At 48.7% G+C, this 14,901-nt stretch overlaps 1 protein-coding gene across 4 annotated transcripts in view; it reads left to right on the top strand.

Annotated features, from left to right (window-relative positions):
- Positions 1-14,901, top strand: part of LOC116943106 (uncharacterized) — an 88,431-nt gene that overhangs the window by 59,541 nt on the left and 13,989 nt on the right. The window contains exons 1-3 of one of the 4 annotated variants that reach the window (XR_012945255.1): positions 6,667-7,168; positions 7,743-7,823; positions 8,714-8,782. The exons of 1 other annotated variant lie outside the window; for it this stretch is intronic. The gene's annotated coding sequence lies outside the window, so the exon portion shown is untranslated. Of the gene's footprint in view, positions 1-6,666; positions 7,169-7,742; positions 7,824-8,713; positions 8,783-10,379; positions 10,588-14,901 lie in introns of those variants that run through there. 2 more of the 4 variants (XM_032955698.2, XM_076069399.1) reach the window with 2 other exon arrangements.

The raw sequence follows: 14,901 nt of genomic DNA, 5'->3' as shown, positions 1-14,901 counted from the left end.
CGCGTCAGATTTATTGCTCCCACAAGTTTAAGGCGTAGCTTATTTTCTGGTACAAGAAAGCTGCGCCTATAGGGGGGTCTGACTTTGTGACGCCGTGTGACGAGGGGGGGGTCAAAAATCTTCCAAAATCGCGTGACGTCATTTATGGACGGCCCCATAGACTAACAACTATCCATAGACTCAACATTGCCCATCAACTCAGCGCTGCACCTCCGATTATAATTATCACCGTTGGGCTACGTGCTGTGCGAAAGAAGTTCAACGTGCATCCCTGGGTGTTGGGTTTCATCGACACTGCCGCAGAATCGAGTGGGTGTCAAATCGCCGCGGTCGCTGACTTTTCTTTTTTTATAAAAGGAGGCGGCTGTAGAAACGATTTGGTGATTCAGGTTGGGTTTTTATTTATTTCCTTTTGAGGCCGCCGCTTCCAACATCGACAGCCTTTCGTGAGTGTAACAAAAAAACGTTATCATCCACATCAGCAACACCACCTACTACTACTACTACAACAACAAATAAACATCATCCGTTACGGCAACATCATCGTAAGCTTGTGTGGGGGCTAGTGCCCCACTCCCCACTCCCCATTACACGGGGGCTGATCTCTGTCTCACTCACCCCTCGCGCGTGCCTCGCCATTAATACGGTGATGCGCTCACACACGTGTCGGCGCGGACAGCCGTAAGTATTTTAATATGCGCGCGCTCGGAAGCAATCAATTAATCTATGCGCGCTACGCGCACCGCGCGGCAACGTCGGGATCTTAATATGCGCACACTGCTTACTTATACTGATTAAAGCCACCCACACACCATCGTACGCCGATCGCTGTACCACCGCTCTTCACACGCACACAGACACCACGCGTCACAAAGTTAGTCTGTGCTAAGATTTATTTCCCGGAGCGAATAGGGACCCCCGTGTATGGCCCCCTCCAGCCAGCACCCTTCCTCTCCTCACCTACCCGTCGCAGAGTGCGTTTATCACCTAAGCTTGAGCTGACTGAATTGGCCTCCCTTTTCCGTATCCACTCACCATTCCAGCCGCACAATGGGGTTGGGGAAGGTACTTGCCTTGGGGACTTTTTCTGATCGATCGCTCTCAGCTCCACCCCGCAGGTGTCACACGGACGCTGAGGACGGCTGGCTTCTCTCCGCCACTCCAGAAGGACTCTGCCGATATTTCCTCCTGCCCCCCCCCCCCTTATGTTTCCAAAACCCTTTAATCCCCGGATCATCTGATGTCATCCTGCGCATCCAATCGAATCCTCTTTGCGGCCGTTTTTAACGCTCCGGCCGTTGGGGGGGAGGGGTCGAGTCATTCCCCCCCCTTCCCATTGTCTCTGTGTCAACAAGCCAGTGACTCATTGATAATCCCCTCGCCCCCTCCCACTTAAGTCAACTCCTTATCGGCCTGGGGCTTTTCCCTCCCACCCCACTGTTTGCCCTGCTGCTGGGTGATGGCCTTGAGGTCCCACCCCCCGCCCCGTGTTGTGTATGCTTCATTGTGGCCGGCCTGTAAAGCTCTATGCCCCCTTTTTGAGGGGGCCGCCATGTAATACGGTCTGGGGGGCTCAGTCAATTTCCTGGTCCGGGGAAACCGTGGAACGTCCCTGCTAGTGAAGTCCCCGGGTGAAAACCCATCGTACCAGGTGATCCCTCCTCGAGACCCTACGGGGGTGCATGCGAGTGTTTTGTGGGGTGTGCGTGCGTTCGTGGGGGCGGGTGCGAGGAGCGGGTAGCGCCGGCCGAGCTGCTCCACTGCGGTGGCACCACACTTGCCTGGGCCTGGAGACTAAACGGAATCGCGTACGTAGTCTCTGTTTGTGTGTGTGTCTGTGTCTGTCTGCGTGTGTGTCTGCGTGTCTGTCTGTATGTGTCTGTCTGTGTGTGTCTGTGTGGTGAGCGGTAGTGTAGCGGTTAGCGCGCTGCGCTATGAACCTGGCAACCCGGGTTCGATTCCCGCTCACGGCCAACACCAGTGACGATCATCTGAACCGGTCCCGGGCCTCCCCTAGGTCGACTCAGCCTCAAATGAGTACCTGGTGCGGTGTGTAAATATCGCCACTAGGGAGACAAAGGCGGTCGGGCGTGGTGCTGGCCACCCACCCCCTCGTGTACCGTTCCGGCCTTCATAGGTGCTCGCTAACAGCACTTGCCCCTACAGTCTGTTGAGGCTATACGGGGGATCTTTGTTTGTCTTTGTTTGTGTGGTGAGCGATAGTGTAGCGGTTAGCACACTGCAATATGAACCTGGCGACCCGGGTTCAATTCCCGCTCACGGCCAACACCCTAGTGACGATTATTTGAACCGGTCCTGGGCCTCCCCTAGATCGACTCAGCATCTAAATGAGTACCTGGTGCGATGTGTAAACATCGCCACTGGGGAGACAAAGGCGGTCGGGCGTGGTGCTGGCCACCCACCCCCTCATTTACCGTTCCGGCCTTCATAGGTGCTCGCTAACAGCACTTGCCCCGGCAGTCTGTTACAGGCTACACGGGGGATCTTTGTCTTTGTTTACGGTGAATAGGGACTGCCTCCAAATGCCCAGCTGCGTGTTAAATTGACCTTTGTTAAAAAATAAAACCAACTGACTTCACCGGGGGCTCTGTTGTATGGGGGTGGGGACTTGGTGCATCAACGGCAGCCATATTACATCAGGATGACTTTCCTGGCAGCTAATTGGCTGGTGTAGTGATGATGTCATCCCTAGCGACCACTGTATGGCTGAGACATACAAATACCGCTGCCTGCTCAGAATTATTTTGCAATTTTTTATGTAATCAGGCCCCACAGCACTCCGCATCTCCGTCCGGCTATCCAGGGTTTTACTGCAGCTTCAAAGACCAATTATATCGATGCTACCTCCCCTTCTTATTTGGTTCTTTCGGTAAAGTCACGTAGAATGAGAATAAAATAATAAATTGATAAAATAAAATAACACAATAAAATTCTCATGACGTTTCGGCCACAACACAAGCGGCCTTCATCAGGTGAAGGGACGAGACTGTCTGGAGGACAGCGCTGGAGCGAAAAAGCCACGCTCAGATTGTGACCTTTAAGCTGTGTGAGAAGAAACAAAGCGCCTTGACAAAGGAATTAGCATAGAATTTAGCATTGAAATAGCTGAGTGATTAGCTTGTGACTAGTCACAGAAATGGCTATGTTAAAGTTAAAGCATACACAGACTTACACGCACCGAACTCGATCAGTTAGACAAGACACTCTACAAATCACACTTAACATTGACAGCAACAATGTCTACATCGGATTGGGAACATGTAGACAATATGACTACCTCTTCGGCTGCCACTATGTCGACCAAATGTAGGGACAATTTGATTTCCAAATTCAATCACCTCTCCAACAAAAAATCGGATCCACACACCAAAAAGATAGACGTCAACAAAGTCGTAATTAATCGCAGTAACAGTTCCATTTCTGATGGTCTGAAATCCGTTTTAGATAAAGGTCTAAACTTTCCTGTCACACCGAGACACTTACCGGTTAATGATATCATTGCCCATGTCGACGTTGCACTCAAGGGCTTGAGTCACATCTCTGCAGACGTAGCAAGATCTGAAATCGCTGCAACCCTCAAAAACGCTAAGTTGCCACCCAGCAACATCAGCAAAGACGAACGTTTTGAATTATCTCAATTAAAACAGAGAGATGGTATTGTCGTCCTCTCAGCCGACAAGGGCAATGCCACTGTCATCATGGACAAAACAGAATATAACAACAAAATTCAAGAACTACTCAACGATGGCAGTTATACAAAAATAAAAAGAGATCCCACCAACAGCCTGGTTACCAAAACGAAGAAAATCATCTCTGATTCAATAGCATTAATTGATCAGACCAAACAGTTCTCGTTGAAACCCTCTGCTGCCAGACCACCAAGATTATATGGCCTTCCAAAGATACACAAAGAAGATACACCTCTTCGTCCCATCGTCTCTACTATCAACTCCCCCACCTATAAACTGGCACGTTTTCTTGCTAATATACTGCGACCTTTCACTGGAAAAACCACCTCTGCGGTACCAAATTCTACTCACCTGGTATCGACAATCAAAGGCATTTCCCTGTCCCCAGACGACCTGCTTGTCAGTTTTGATGTGGTGTCCTTGTTCACCAAAGTCCCGGTACCTGACACCATCGCTATCATTGAAGACCTGGTTCATCAAGGACTGCATACTGATGTACTCCCCCTGGTGAGACATTGCTTAACCAACACATACTTCACCTGGAATGGAACTTTCTACAAACAAACTGAGGGCACCCCAATGGGCTCCCCCCTATCTCCAGTTGTAGCCAACGTATTCATGGAAAAATTTGAAACTGACGCCATCCAGACTGCCACTCTACGCCCGACCTTATGGAAGAGGTACGTGGATGACACCTTTGTCATCTGGCCACATGGCCAGCCTGCTCTAGACCAATTCCGCGACCACATCAATTCCATACACCCAGCCATCAGCTTTACCATGGAGGTCGAAAAAGATGGCAAACTACCCTTTTTGGATGTCTTAATTAAAAGGAGACATGATGGTTCAATGAGTCACTCTGTTTACCATCCATCCCAGAAGAACTCCCTCATCAAGAATCTATACCATAGAGCCCAATGCATTTCCGACCAGGAACACATTACCAGTGAACTCAAGCACGTACACCAGGCACTCAGGGTTAATGGTTACTCCGACTACACAATCCGCAAAGCCATCACTCCAGTCATGAAGAAGGATCCTCTTGTGGAGCCACTCAAAACCATCACCTTACCCTACATTGCAGGGGTCACTAAAAAGATCTCCAAAATCCTGAATAAACACAAGATCCAGGTCCGATTCAACACAGTACATAAAATCCGTGATCTAGTTCCATCTGTAAAAGATGCTGTTCCAGACATACAGTACCTGGGCGTTTACAAACTAAAGTGCCTCTGTGGTAGTAGCTACATTGGAGAAACCAAACGACATATCTCGGACCGCATCCGCGAACATAAAGCAGACTTGAAACACGGTAGAACGAACTTCTCTGCCGTGGCAGATCACTGTTATAATTCAGTGGGCTCACATGACATTGACTTCTCCAAGACGGAGGTTCTTTGCAAACCAACCGGCTACCATGAGAGATTCGTTCATGAGGCCATTCACATATACAAGCACAGAGACAATTTCAACCGAGAAGATGGATTCTGGCTTAGTAACCATTGTAAAGATGTTTTAAACCATTTCCGTTCTTAATTAATTGTATTTTACGATGACCTTCAGACCGCAGCTCTTTCGCTGGCATTGACTCTTAATACCTCTCACACCACGGTTAATGGTATGGTTTACAACATGGAGTATAACAGCGCCTCGCAGCTGTCTCTCTCCCCCTCCTCTGTTCCGACCATGGATGAACTCGTCCGTCTGAACGGGGCCCGTAGCTATCCGTGTTGCTAAAGTTGAGGGTAAGAATCCACCCATTTTTTCGCCATATAGCATTGTGATATATAACGACTTATTGTTGGTAGCTTAGCTGATTGGAGAATATATAGAGTTTATTGATAACATTGAGGTAATTTATATTTTAGTTTTTTATTGGTTCACTATGTAGTATTAATTATATATTGTAGTGTATACCCGGTTACTGTGAATAGCTCAGATGTGTAGGCTTTGACTTAAACATAGCCATTTCTGTGACCAGTCACAAGCTAATCACTCAGTTATTTCAATGCTAAATTCTCCTAGTTATTTCAATGCTAAATTCTCCTGTTTGATTTCTACTAGGTGCCTTTGTGAATGTGTATGCTCTGACTTTAACATAGCTATTTCTGTGACCAGTCACAAGCTAATCACTCAGCTATTTCAATGCTAAATTCTATGTTAATTCCTTTGTCAAGGGGTGCCTCTGCGGATGTGTATGCTTTAACTTTAACATAGCCATTTCTATGACCAGTCACAAGCTAATCACTCAGCTATTTCAATGCTAAATTCTATGCTAATTCCATTGTCAAGGCACTTTGTTTCTTCTCACACAGCTTAAAGGTCGCGATCTGAGCGTGGCTTTTTCGCTCCAGCGCTGTCCTCCAGACAGTCTCGTCCCTTCACCTGATGAAGGCCGCTTGTGTTGTGGCCGAAACGTCGTGAGAATTTTATTGTGTTATTTTATTTTATCAATTTATTATTTTATTCTCATTCTACGTGACTTTACCGAAAGAACCAAAGAAGATGAATCCTTGCAGTCACGAAAGCTCTACCTCCCCTTGCCCATTACATGCATTTCAGCTAACCTGTGTTAATATGTTTAACTTGACAATGTTCTAAACCTTTTCATGATTTTCAGCTGTTTGTCAATGGCCCAGGGACCAGGTTAGCCATCATTCGGCACTGATGCTGCCAATGGCCTGGAATGAAATTCGGATAGAAGGGCTCATAAGGCCATCTATCTCCCCCTTAAAAGAGAATTAGTCTCAATGTGCACTCAACATCATCAGCCATTGTCTATCCACTGCTGGAGGAATTCATCCACATGCCGTCGCCATCCCTCGCAGTTCAATGCTGCTTACATCCATCTTCGCGTGAACTGATTTCATCGCTGCATCTCCACGGTGGTTATGAGAAGTTTCTTGTCTTCGATGCATTTATCACTGTTTTCAAATATTTACGTCCCATCAGAATGTCATGCATGGTGACCACCCCAGTGCTGGAGCCAAGCGGGGACTTCCCAGCGTGGCTGGAGGCACAGGGCGTGAACGTGGAGGTGGCCCAGGCCCTGGACTCGGAGCTGGGCATCCGGGACTACGGGGTCCTGCGCGCCTGCGTCGGGGACGGCCTCGTGCGGGCCGAGCTCCTGGCCACGGCGCGCGACCGCCTGCCCTTCGGCTTCTACGCCGTGCTGCGGCAGGTGGTGAAGGCCCTGCGGGGTGCCGAGCCCCGCGACGCTGGGATGCTGCGCTGGGACGACGCCTCCGCTTCCTCCCCTGGCGACGTGAACCTGGGAGGCCTGGTGGAGGTGCTGCTCGCGCTGTTCAGCGGCTTGAGCCGGGAACTGCTGCTGTCCGTGCAGAGGCTGGGAGACATTGATAACACTGGAATGTGCGCTGTTGGCTCCCCTTCAGCCAACACTGTCGTTTTCCCTGAGAACAGTGTGATGAATGAAATTGAAGATTACAAAGTGAACGGTAAAGTTGTATTCTTGTTCGCCGACCTTATTTTATAATCTTGGTTCTTTCAGTAAAGTCACGTAAATCGAAAGAAAAAAAAGAAAAAAAGGAAAATAAAAGTAAAAATAATAAAATAAATTGAAATAACAAAATAAATAAATGTAAAGTCATAAAAGCAAAAAACCCACGACGTTTCGATCGCAACACAAGCAGTCTTCATCAGGCAGAGAGAAAAGTGGGGGCAAGCCTCCAAATGTAGCTGCTTATGAGGCTTGTCCCCACTTTTCTCTCCGCCTAATGAAGACCGCTTGTGTTGCGATCGAAACGTCGTGGGTTTTTTGCTTTCATTACTTTCAATTTATTATTTTAATTTCATTATTTTTATTTTATTTTCATTTATTTTTTACGTGACTTTACCGAAAGAACCAAGAGTATGAATTCCTGTAGTCACGAAAGTTTTAAGTCTAAACTTATTTGATAACACTAAATATCTCATTTATGGTATTTAGCCATTGTATTTAGTAAACTTGTAAAATAATGCATAGGTTTGGAAAATAAACCCGCGAATGCATTATGCTTTATACACATGAAGGTGAGAAGAACTTCATTCCAGATATGGGAGAATCGCAAGCTGTGGACGCATCACCTTTAATAAAAACGGAAGCCCTTGAAGGTAAAACCAAATTATAAACCCAATTTTAACGTTTCCCATTCCCCTCTCATAATAATATTCATCCTTTTGTCAATCTACTTATGTATGAAGGCCTCCCCACCCCACGTTGGTCATAATTGTTGACCATACTTCACCAAGCTGCTTGATGCAAGTTGGTGAAGGTGGTTCTCAGGACTGCTTCAGATTTCACCTGCCACAAGTAAAAGCCATGGCCGTGAATCAAAGGGCTGGGTTTTTAGCTCAGTGTGTTAACCCACTGCACCATTGCTGCAACATTCACCTCTTTGTGTTTCTACATCTGTGTCTATCACTGTCTGTATCTGTGCTGTGCCTCACTCTGCTCTCTGTACTGCCGAGGGAATGCATACGTCCTAAATTTCATACTGCAGAACACGCAATACAAACCGAAAACACATCAGAGAAGCGCACATTGATTTGAGAGTCCACAGCAAAGTGCACCATTACCGTTTTCTTGAGGGAAAGGTATGTATGTATGTTTAACTTATTTTGCACGTACGTAGCCAACCGTGCTAATCAGAGGTGCGGGGGAAGGACAACATACTAACACAAAAAGCAGGTTTGGATACTGATCCAATGTTAGTGGTGGTACGGTGTGGTATGATATGGTAAGTTGTTTTGATGGTCTTTATGTGGCGACGATAGTGATGTTGTGTTGGGGGTGGTGTTGTGGTGACAGCGCAGAGGCAATGGTGGTCATGATCGTCGTGATGGTGCCAGGGGTATGTTGTGGTGGCGGTGGTATTTTGGTGGCATGAGCAATAACGATGTTGCGAATGGTAACGGTGTAATTGTGCTTGTGATGGCGTGATGATGGGGAGGGTCATGGCTTGGGCTCGTGCATGATGCTTGCTTGCCTGCTGACCTTTCAGGTGCCGAGTCGTGAGATCGACAAGGGCGAGGGAAAGTTCTGGAGGCATTAGAACAAAGAGACCAAGCAGGTGAGTCCATCTGTCAGTCTTGTCAGTCTATCAGTCCGTCCTCCAGTCAGTTAACTGCCTTGGTGTTATGGCAATTACACAAATTACACTCCCTAAAATCATCCCAATAATACATATGGGGGTGTCAGTTTGAAGGGAAATATCTGTAGTTTTAGAAATGTCTTTTTTATGGAATAAATTGGCACTTTTGACACGGATGAAAGATAACTCACCGTCACCATCCCATCGTGGATGGTAAAGTCTGTTCATCTGAGTGTCTAACACTGAGCATGTCTCAGTGTATGGGCCCAATGATGGGGACGATGGTGGGCCACATGGGCATGCCCCCTCCGGGCATGGGGCCCCCGCCTCCACCCCCACTCACCGGGCCCCTCCCTCCGCCGCCGCCGCCCCCCCTGATGCCCAACAGGCTGCCGCCCCCTCCCCCGCCCCCGTCAGGCATCCCTCCGCCGCCCCCTCCCTCGGGGGGGCCGCCGCCACCCCCGCTGCCGCCGCCGTCCACGGGTGGTCCTCCGCCGCCCCTGCCACCCGGGGGGATGCCCCCTGGGCCACCCCCACCGGGACCCGTGCCGCCGCCCCGTATGCTGATCCGGCCGCCCCCACCAGGTCCCCCTCACATGCAGGGGGTCCAAAGACCCCAGGGTGTGCCGCCTCCTCCGCCGCCATCGTCAAACTGATGCCAGTGGTAGTGGGCGGGTTATTTTTGTTTATGTTATTCCCCCCGGTTTGTTACTGTCCGACGTTGCTTTTGGGTTGTTAACCGCGTGGTTGTTCGGCGCGATCTCTGGAAACGAATGGAGGTTGTAGAGGCAGCTCTCCCCAGCACAAGGGAGAGAAATGTCCGGACATCGTGCCGAATAACATCTTAGCCCTGCAGCAGCCTACGACACCCGTTTGATACATGGAAGTCCGCACATTGAGGCGCTATTCGGGCTCAAGCCTGCTTAGTATCCACGATTCTGGGTGATTTGGTTCGATGCAAATGCTGTTTAATCAGTCAGTAAATGGCAAAAAAATAATTCACCCGAACGAGACGTGATACATGTACATTCCCATATAAAAAATATAGTAAAGACCTCAAGTTTGGCCTCAGACTAGCCTGCCGTGGAGCAGCTCGGCTAGCGCCACCTGCTCCTCGCACCCCCCCCCCCCACGAACGCACGCACACCCCACAAAACACTCGCATGCACCCCCGTAGGGTCTCGAGGAGGGATCACCTGGTACGATGGGGTTTCACTCGAGGACTCCACTAACAGGGACGTCCCACGGTTTCCCCGGACCAGGAAATTGGCTGAGCCCCCCAGACCGGATTACATGGCGGCCCCCCCAAAAAGGGGGCATAGAGCTTTACAGGCCAGCCGCGATGAAGTATACACAACACGGAGGGGGGAGGGGAACCTTTGGCAGCACTCAGCGACAGGGTAAATAGTGGGGGAGGGCGAGGGGATTATCATTGAGTCACCGGCTTGTTGACACAGAGACAATGGGAAGGGGGGGGGATGACGCGACCCCTCCCCCCCCCCAACGGCGGAGCGTTCGAAACGGCCGAAAAGGGGATTCAATTGGATGCGCAGGATGACGTCAGATGATCCGGGGATTAACGGGTTTTGGAAACAAAAAGGGGGGAAGCAGGGGGCAAAAATCGGCAGAGTCCTTCTGGAACGGCGGAGAGAAGCCAGCCGTCCTCAGCGTCCGTGTGACGCCTGCGGGGTGGAGCTGAGAGCAATCGATCCAAAAAAGTCCCCAAGGCAAGCCTTTTCCCCAGCCCCATCGGGCAGCTACAGAGGCGAGTGGATGCGGAAAAGGTAAGTCAATTCAGTCAGCTCGAGCTGAGGTGATAGACGCACTCTGCGACGGGTAGGTGAAGGGAGGAAGGGTGCTGGCTGGAGGGGGCCATAAACGGGGGCCCCCTATTCGCCCCGGGAAATAAATCTTAGCACAGACTGACTTGGTGACGCGTGGTGCGTGTGTGCGTGTGAAGAGCGGTGGTATAGCGATCGGCGTACGACGGTGTGTGGGTGGCTTTAATCGGTATAAGCACGATGTGCGCGCATATTAAGATAGTGACGTTGCCCGCGCGGCGTGCGTAGCGCGCACGAGATTAATTGATTGCTTCCGAGAGCGCGCATATTAAAATACTTAGGGCTGCCCGCGCCGACGCGCGTGTGTGTGAGCGCGTCACCGTATTAACGGCGGGGCACGCGCGAGGTGGGGGGTCGTGCGGAGAAAGCGCGTGGGTGGGGGGGGGGGAGCTGCGGGGGCGCCGAGTAAATTTATTATTATCCGGACCGCCGCGGGAGTTGGCTTTGTTTACCCAACGGCTTAGGGGAAATTATTAACTATCCTCACACAGCGGCGAGTCAAACGCTCACAGAATCCCCGCAGTTAGGACACGCGAGTGGGTGAAGGCACGCGCATATTCAATTCCTGAGGGAGTCGGCCCTTCGCTCGGTATGTCGCCCCGAGAGGACCCTGGTACGGGGGGCGGGGACGGGGAAGGCAAACATCGCACCCCCCCCCCCCGCGCGTGGAGGGGGAGGGGGGCCTCAGTCCCCACCAATTAGACGTGATGCCCCCCCCCCCCGCTCGGGGTGAGGGAGAGGGAGGTCAGCCCCCGTGTAGTGGGGAGTGGGGAGGGGGGCACTAGCCCCTACACAAGCCCCCGAGGAAAGGGTGCCTTAATGATTTCACTTAACACGGAATGATATGACATAGTACCTTGTTAAAACTGGTGGTTGTCATTAAAAGACCAAGCATTAGTTTCTTAGTAAGGTAATGACAGGCAGCTATGTTTGCACACATGCTTACCAAAAGAGAACATCTGGAATGTTTTATGGCTTATTTTTATAATGCCCGACTGCCAACTGTTGTGGAATCGGCCATGGTCAATCCACTGCTGGATGAAAGCCTCCCCAGGCCGCCACTATCTCATGATCCTATGATCTAATCCTTTAACACCTGTTTAATGACAGTTTTAAGTCGCCGAATCTGGTCCACATAGACGCTTGTATCATAAACAATTCACACACTGTACTCGGAAATCTAAATAAAAGATATTTGTCTACATGTGGTGCATCTTCTTTGATTCTTTCGGTAAAGCCACGTAGAATGAGAATAAAATAATAATAATAAAATTACACAATAAAATTCTCACGACGTTTCGGCCACAACACAAGTGGCCTTCTTCAGGTGAAAGGAACAAACCTGTCGGGACGACAGAACTTCAATGAATTAAGATTCGTAGCGTCTTTAAAGCTGGTTTAGAGAAGCGAGGCACCTTGACAAAGTTGTTTACATATCACACAGGAAAATTTAGCATTGAAATAGCTGAGGGATTAGCTTGTGACTGGTCACAGAAATGGCTATGTTAAAGTCAAAGCCTACACATCCACAGAGGCACCTGGTACATGGACGCTAAAGGGGCTGCAACAACTCAACTATCATACAGTAAACCGATGTGAAAAAACCTAAGTCTAAATTACATCAATACACTACACTATATAATGAAACAATAAAAACTAAAATATAAACTACCTCAATGTTATCTATAAACTCTATATATTCTCCAATCAGCTGCGAAAAAATGGGTGGATTCTTACCCTCAACTTCAGCACCACGGACAGCTACGAGCCCCGTTCAGACGGACGAGTCCATCCATGGTCGGAACGGAGGAGGGAGGAGAGTGGGCTCACATGACATTGACTTCTCCAAGACGGAGGTTCTTTGCAAACCAACCGGCTACCATGAGAGATTCGTTCATGAGGCCATCCACATATACAAGCACAGAGACAATTTCAACCGAGAAGATGGATTCTGGCTTAGTAACCATTGGAAAGATGTTTTAAACCATTTCGGTTCTTAATTAATTGTATCTTACGAGGACCTTCACACCACGGTTAATGGTATGGTTGAGTATAACAGCGCCTCGCAGCTGTCTCTCTCCTCCCTCCTCCGTTCTGACCATGGATGGACTCGTCCATCTGAACGGGGCTCGTAGCTGTCCGTGGTGCTGAAGTTGAGGGTAAGAATCCACCCATTTTTTCGCAGCTGATTGGAGAATATATACAGTTTATTGATAACATTGAGGTAGTTTATATTTTAGTTTTTATTGGTTCATTATATAGTGTAGTGTATTGATGTAATTTAGACTTAGGTTTTTTCACATCGGTTTACTGTATGATAGTTGAGTTATTGCAGCCCCTTTGGCGTCCATGTACTAGGTGCCTCTGTGGATGTGTAGGCTTTGACTTTAACATAGCTATTTCTATGACCAGTCACAAGCTAATCCCTCAGTTATTTCAATGCTAAATTCTCCTGTTTGATTTGTACTAGGTGCCTCTGTGGATGTGTAAGCTTTGACTTTAACATAGCCATTTCTGTGACCAGTCACAAGCTAATCCCTCAGCTATTTCAATGCTAAATTCTCCTGTGTGATATGTAAACCCCTTTGTCAAGGTGCCTCACTTCTCTAAACCAGCTTAAAATACGCTACCAATCTTGACAACCTTCATTGAAGCTCTGTCGTCCCGACAGGTTTGTTCCTTTCACCTGAAGAAGGCCTCTTGTGTTGTGGCCGAAACGTCGTGAGAATTTTATTGTGTTATTTATTTTATTATTTTATTATTTTACTCTCATTCTACGTGACTTTACCGAAATAACCAAAGAAGATTAATCCTTGCAGTCATGAAAGCTTTCAATCGAAATTTAAATGTGGTTGCGTGCGGCGTGTCTTATGAAGTGAGCCATATTTTGCCACTCCGCGGTCCTGCCTCTGCTGTCCCGTATATTTTTGTGTTCCATGCCAGCGTGCTGCATTATCCAAGAGCACTCCATTCCCATGGTTACCAATCTATCCTCGGCGTCCCCTCTCCCCCCGAGCCTTGCTCCACCTCTTCCTCTCACTTCAGCGCCAACTCCATCCCTTCTGTTCAACTATGTTATCCTTCATTCCCTCTCCCACCGTGCCAGTTCCCTCTAATGCCCTGTTTGTGTTCACATCCTCAAAAGCTCATTGTCTTCACACTCGTGCTGTCCTGCTGTGATGCCTCTTTCTTTAAACGGCTTGTCTTTCCAATTTCCTGGCCCGCTCTGTCTACCTTAAGGGCACCACGGTGGCGAGATGTAACTACCTCGGCGAGTATGCAGGAGGTCGTGGGTTCGATCGCGAACCTTACGCCTGCTATATTTTTGGAGTTTGCATGTTCTCCCCGTGGTCGCCTGGATTTTTCTCCGGGTCCTCCAGATTTTCCCTCCGCATGAAATAATATGCGTTTGAGAGTATTTGGCTGCAATAAATGTGTGGCCAGGTCACTTCTGGAAAAGAGCTATATAGCTCAGTGGGCTTTACCTGGGGTAAAATAATAATGGCTCTCCCATCACTGCCTTGCTCTTTTCCCGTAGTTGTGATCTTTAAATTGGTTATCTTTTCTGTTTCCTGGCCCAATAATTGCCCCTCCTGTCCCCACTGAATCAAAATTGCAGCCTCTTTCATAACCTGCTCTGATTGGTCATCATACCTGCACAAGAACTAATTTCATCACCTGGTTTCCTTTATCGATGGGGTTTTTTTCAGATGAGTTCCATTCATTGGCTGTCACTCCCATCATCCCTTACAGTCATGACGTGTCCTGCCCATGTCCACTTGTCTAGAAACAGTTTGAGGGCATTAACCTGCGTATCTTCTGTCATCCACGTGTCGCCTTGTTCTGCCAGCGGAATACAAAGCACGCATCCCACAGTTTTTTTTAATTAAATTTTCTTCAATGATGACCTGTGCTTCTGAGCCATACAGTCACAGCAGGCAAATACATTCTGATTCAAACAAAGGTTATCCAGGCACATTGCAATGTTGCTCTTCATGAGTAAGTTCAGTTTCCCGATATTGCTGTTTCTCAGGGGGTTAGTTCAATGGGCAGAGCCCGACAGAGCACTCCCCCCCCCCCCCCGCTTGTTTAGCAATCGTGGTGTACGTGAGCTTTGGTTAGTTTGTTTCTCATTTTGAGGTCCACTTTGCGGCCTTTTTCTACGGTTTTACTTAACTTGATTCCTCTGTCGTGGTCAAACCTTGTAATAAAAATTTCGTCCACTTCCCGTTGTCCAATCAATTCCACATGTTGCAC

The sequence above is a fragment of the Petromyzon marinus genome, chromosome 1 (genome assembly GCF_048934315.1).
Source record: "Petromyzon marinus isolate PM22_M1 ecotype Great Lakes invasive population chromosome 1, UKy_Petmar_22M1.pri1.0, whole genome shotgun sequence".
NCBI lineage: Eukaryota > Metazoa > Chordata > Hyperoartia > Petromyzontiformes > Petromyzontidae > Petromyzon > Petromyzon marinus.
This window is presented reverse-complemented; position numbering and strand designations above follow the sequence as displayed.